This window comes from Thalia democratica, unplaced genomic scaffold, assembly GCF_965202585.1.
Source record: "Thalia democratica unplaced genomic scaffold, ktThaDemo2.hap1.1 HAP1_SCAFFOLD_1976, whole genome shotgun sequence".
Lineage (NCBI taxonomy): Eukaryota > Metazoa > Chordata > Thaliacea > Salpida > Salpidae > Thalia > Thalia democratica.
In genome coordinates, this window is record NW_028140765.1 from 10,001 (window position 1) to 16,084 (window position 6,084).

General features: G+C 32.9%; 2 non-coding genes across 2 annotated transcripts; both read right to left on the minus strand.

Annotated features, from left to right (window-relative positions):
- Positions 1 to 85: 85 nt before the first annotated feature.
- Positions 86 to 1,893, minus strand: LOC145849039 (small subunit ribosomal RNA). The gene has a single exon (XR_014372290.1). It is a non-coding gene; the product is annotated as a small subunit ribosomal RNA (ribosomal RNA).
- Positions 1,894 to 5,183: 3,290 nt separating this feature from the next.
- Positions 5,184 to 5,302, minus strand: LOC145849042 (5S ribosomal RNA). Its single transcript, XR_014372293.1, has one exon. It is a non-coding gene; the product is annotated as a 5S ribosomal RNA (ribosomal RNA).
- Between the last annotated feature and the right edge of the window lie 782 nt (positions 5,303 to 6,084).

Sequence of the window (6,084 nt, forward strand, 5' to 3'; positions counted from 1 at the left end):
CAGGAAGCAACGCGACCGAACTATAACAGTTACAGGCCGGTCCCTTCGAAGAAGAGACGTCGCTTGAAATCAAATTTCGATTCGTTAATGATCCTTCCGCAGGTTCACCTACGGAAACCTTGTTACGACTTTTACTTCCTCTAAATGATCAAGTTCGATCGTCTTTTCGAACACCGGCGAGTGCGTTGCCGCACGTACCAGGCTCAATCGGAGGACCTCACTAAACCATTCAATCGGTAGTAGCGACGGGCGGTGTGTACAAAGGGCAGGGACGTAATCAACGCAAGCTAATGACTCGCGCTTACTGGGAATTCCTCGTTCAAGGGAAACAATTGCAAGTCCCTATCCCTAGCACGACCGGGGTTCAACGGATTACCCGGACCTTTCGGCCTAGGGAACACACGATGATCCGGTCAGTGTAGCGCGCGTGCGGCCCCGAACATCTAAGGGCATCACAGACCTGTTATTGCTCAATCTCGTGTGGCTAAACGCCACTAGTCCCTCTAAGAAGTTGTCTCCGACCCAATGGGTCGAGCAGCTATTTAGCAAGTAAGAGTCTCGTTCGTTATCGGAATTAACCAGACAAATCGCTCCACCAACTAAGAACGGCCATGCACCACCACCCACAGAATCAAGAAAGAGCTCTCAATCTGTCAATCCTCGCTGTGTCCGGGCCGGGTGAGATTTCCCGTGTTGAGTCAAATTAAGCCGCAGGCTCCACTCCTGGTGGTGCCCTTCCGTCAATTCCTTTAAGTTTCAGCTTTGCAACCATACTTCCCCCGGAACCCAAAGACTTTGGTTTCCCGGAAGCTGCCGGACAGTTCTTAAGTTCGACACTGCCCGATCGCTAGTCGGCATCGTTTAAGGTCAGAACTAGGACGGTATCTGATCGTCTTCGAACCTCTGACTTTCGCTCTTGATTAAAGAAAACATTCTTGGCAAATGCTTTCGCAGTCGTTCGTCTTGCGCCGATCCAAGAATTTCACCTCTAACGGCACAGTACGGATGCCCCCGTCCGTTCCTATTAATCATTACCTCGTGCTCCGAAAACCAACAAAATAGAACCGAGGTCCTATTCCATTATTCCATGCAACATTATACAAGCGTAAAGCCTGCTTTGAACACTCTAATTTTTTCAAGGTAAACTTGCCGGACCACCGCAACACTCAGTTAAGAGCACCGCGAAGGCACCGACCAACAAGAACAACGAGGCCAGTGCTAGCCTTTCGACCGACCAACCTCGCCGTCCCTATATCCAACTACGAGCTTTTCAACCGCAACAACTTAAATATACACTTTTGGAGCTGGAATTACCGCGGCTGCTGGCACCAGACTTGCCCTCCAATGGATACTCGTTAAAAAGTTTAAAGTGTACTCATTCCAATTGCAGGACCTCGTACGAGGTCTGCATTGTTATTTTTCGTCACTACCTCCCCGAGCCGGGAATGGGTAATTTGCGCGCCTGCTGCCTTCCTTGGATGTGGTAGCCGTTTCTCAGGCTCCCTCTCCGGAATCGAACCCTGATTCTCCGTCACCCGTTACAACCTCGGTAGGCCGATACCGTACCGACGATAGTTGATAGGGCAGTTGCTTTAATGAGATGTCGCCAGCACTAGGCCGTGCGATCCGCAAGCTTATCCAGAGTCACCATTGTAACGACCCGAAAGCCGGTTAGTTTTGGTCTGATAAATGCGCGCCTCACGTCAGTTCGGCGCTTTACGCATGTATTAGCTCTAGAATTGCCACAGTTATCCATGTAAAAGCGTACAATCAAATGAACCATAACTGATTTAATGAGCCATTCGCAGTTTCACTGTACGTGAGCTCGTACTTACACTTGCATGGCTTAATCTTTGAGACAAGCATATGACTACTGGCAGGATCAACCAGATAACTATCCGAGGGCGTTTAAACCCGTTGCTCGACTGAGCGTTTTTACTGTATAAATACAGACCTTTTCTATCACTCGGCTTAAAAGCCTTGCGAACGTTACTGAAAGTCGGCGCCGGCCTTTTGCTGTTTAAAGCGCCAGCCCGCGTCGACTGCAGCATGCAGCTATACAACTGACTGTTCTTTCTCCCGACCAACCGTTTGCCTTCTGCCGGTTAACTCGTCAGCAGCAACACGCCATCTGTCTGCTGCAGTTACCCGCCTCGAGCCGTGCCTGCGTCGGCTACTCGTCTCGACGACTTCGCAAAGCTATAAGCCTACCGCCGCTGGACGCTTGTAGTTTTTCATACGCTGCTCCGATGCGTTTACATAGCACGTTCGCCGCCGCTGCAATAGCCGCGCCTCGGGTGCTAAACAGTAATGCTTTAAGCCCGCTTTCTCGCCAAGTCGACCGAACGCACAAACACGTCTCTCTCACTAGTGTAAAGTAATGCATACGCGTATGATGCTCAAATGTTGTTGTTGAACTTTTTTGCCGATTTTTCCCGATTTTTTTTAAATTTCTTTGTTTCTTTTCAATTTTTTTAATATTTTAAGCTTATTTATGCTACGTTTAAATGTTTTAATACTTTTTTTATACTTTATTTAATATGTTTAAAAGAAATAAATAAAAAATAATATATATAAACTACTTTTTATAATGTTTTAAATATGTTTGTTTATTATAAATAAGCTTTATTTGTATTATTTTTTATTTAAACTTACTTTTTAAATCTTTATATTTGTTTTATCGTTTTAAGCACATTGCGATAAATATAATAAACAAACAATTGAATAAAAATAATAATAAAAAAAAAAATAAAAATAAAAACATAAGCTTATTTTATATGTTTCATTTTATTTTTATTTAATAACCTTTTCAAACCTTAATACTCGTTTTATTTTTTTAAGCAGATCGCGATAAATATAATAAACAAACAATTAAATAAAAATAAATAAAAATAAAATAAAAAAATCAAACATAAGCTTATTTTATATGTTACATTTTATTTTATTTAAAACTTACAATTTAAACCTTTGTATTTGTTCTATTCTTTTAAGCACATCGCGATAAATATAATAAGCAAACAATTAAATAAAAATAATAATAATAAAAAAATCATAAACTTATTTTATATGTTTCATTTTATTTTTATTTAAACTTACTTTTTAAACCTTTATAGTTGTTTTATTTTTTAAGCACATGGCGATAAATATAATAAGCAAACAATTAAATAAAAATAATAACAAATAAATAAAACAATACAGCTAAACTATAAAAAGAAAACTAAATAACTGATAAATACTTGTAAAACATTATTTGAAAAATGTATTTTGAAACACAACACGATTGATTTATAAATAATAATATATTTTTAATTTGTGTAGTTTATTGAAAGTAGTCTCCTTATTTGCTTCTGGTTTTACTTGAGTTACACAACGTTAAATAAACATACTTAACTAAAAATACTGTCATTTTAATAAAACTAAGTACAAATACATTGAATTAACATAGAACTTTAAAAAGCCTTCGCTAGTATCTGTTGGTAACAGTAAATAACCTATTATGACTCACAATACAAGAGTGCGAAATTTATTTTTCATTTGATTTTTCAGGTATTTATTTATTTGTGGAAATAAACTTTTTTATTACATTAGAAACTAATAGAATTTTTCCTATAACTATACCTATTATTATATTTAGTATGCTTAAAAGTAATAAAATGAAACGTCGCGATTATATAATAAACAAACAATCAAACAAACAAAGAAAAAAAAAAAAAAACTATTTTTTTAAACTTATAATTTTATAATTTCAACTATATGTCTTATTTTATTTTCATTTAAACTTACTTTAAACCTCTGTATTTGTTATATATATTTCAACACAATACGATTAAACTATAAGACAAACAACAAAATAAAATAATCACATTAATAAATACACTAAGCAAATAGCTAGAATAAATATAAATAGTTCAATATATACAATATATTTCTTCCATTTTTAAGTTACTTGTTAAACATATTTATTTAAACATGTTTCTTTAGAATATAAAACTAGCAGTTCTACAAATAAAGAAATTAAAAAGCCAATACACATAACACTAACTTTTCATAAATTAGATATGCAAATATGAACAAAATAATAACTAAATTGTTAAGCTTTTGTAAACTGTGAACTTATAAACTTATAATAACAATTGCATATTCACTATTCACAATAGCTTTTTATTTAGTACACAACTGGTCTGTAAATTGTGTAGTTTATTGAAAGTATAATCCCGTTTTGCTTCTGGTTTAAATAAAGTTATACAACACATACTAAAGTAAATTAAATAAAGTAATTCACTACTATCTATTATATAAAACCAATTTACAAAATACATTAAAATAAATAAAAATGAACTTTGAACTTATAATAATAACTGCATATTCACTATTCAGAATTGCTTTAAATTTAGTACACAACTGGTCTGTAAATTGTGTAGTTTATTGAAAGTATAATCCCGTTTTGCTTCTTGTTTAAATAAAGTTATATAACACATACTAAAGTAAATTAAATAAAGTAATTCACTACTATCTATTAAATAAAACCAATTTACAAAATACATTAAATTAAGTTAAAGTGAACTTTGAACTTATAATAATAACTGCATATTCACTATTCAGAATTGCTTTAAGTTTAGTACACAACTGGTCTGTAAATTGTGTTGGTTCTATTCAAGTACTCTCCTTGTTTGTTTTGTTTTAGTTGTATCACATTCAATACACATAATAAAGTAAACCAAATAAACTCTATTAATTTAAACTAAGTACAAATACATTAAGTTAATACAAAACTTTAAAAAGCTTTTGCTAGTATCTGTTGGTAACAGTAAATAACTTATTATGACTCACAATACAAAAGTGCAAAATTTATTTTCGTTTGATTTTTCAAGTGATTTGTTTGTGGACAAAAAAACTTTTAAGTTTTAGTATAAAAGACTAATTGTATTAATTTTAACTCAGAAAATTGTACTCTACAAGATGGTGCCATTATTTTTTCGATATCTCAAACTGGTCAAACCACTTTTTTAGCGCTCTAATTGGTTTAAACAGCAAATAACGTTATCTGATTGGCTTACGTTTTTATTTGCTAATAACTAGAATTTACTTTTCTTTTAAGCGTTAAAGAAATGTAAATAAACGAGTAATATGTATAAATAGGTCAGAAAGAAAAATAGTACAAAAAGATGAATTCAAAAAGCAAAAGCCTACGGCACGTGGTATTCCCAAGCGGTCACCCATCTAAGTACTAACCACGCCCGACACTGCTTAACTTCCCAGATCGGACGAGATGGGGTGTGCTCAGTGTGGTATGGTCGTAGGCGTTTGAAAGCGTTTACAAGCCTTTATAAACCCTTCGGTTTGTTTAAAAAACCTATTTGCACTTGATTTACAATCAATTTGATATTTTAAAATTATTCCTTATAAAATTTTAACCTGAATTAACCTTTTTTTTTGTTTTTTTTTATCAACAGTTACTCCCAAACTGTACTAAAACTGTATTGTAACTGTACAAAAGTGTTTGTTTAAATAATTGTTATCTATAAATTACCTAAGACCAGGACAAGTAGAAGTAAAGTTTATTGAATTATTGAATTAAATAAATAAAATCGTAAAATAAAATAATACAATATGTTTACAATTTGTCATTGATCTATCCATTTATGTTATTGCATTACAAATACAAACATTGCATACATTCAAGAGTATTATTCATCAATCTTTTCAATATAATAAGTTTTAAATTTATATTTATTTTTAAATAATTCCTGACATTTTAGATTACCTGAGATTTTTTTTTAATTAAATTAATTTTAGTAATTATATACTTGACGTTCTATTTTGTTTAATTTGATAACTCAACCATGTTTATATTTTTTTATAGTTTAACAGAACTATTAAACTAAAAGACATTACATACAGCTTCTAAAAGTTTTAAACACCTTAAAAAAGTAATATATAAAATAATTGATAAGAATATTAAACTTATAAAAATTTAGTAAAAGGTTATATAAACGTTATTTAAATTAATATAAGATAGTTAACTTATTTTTTCATTTAATGTGATATAATATAAATATATTTTGAGAGACAATTAATTAACGT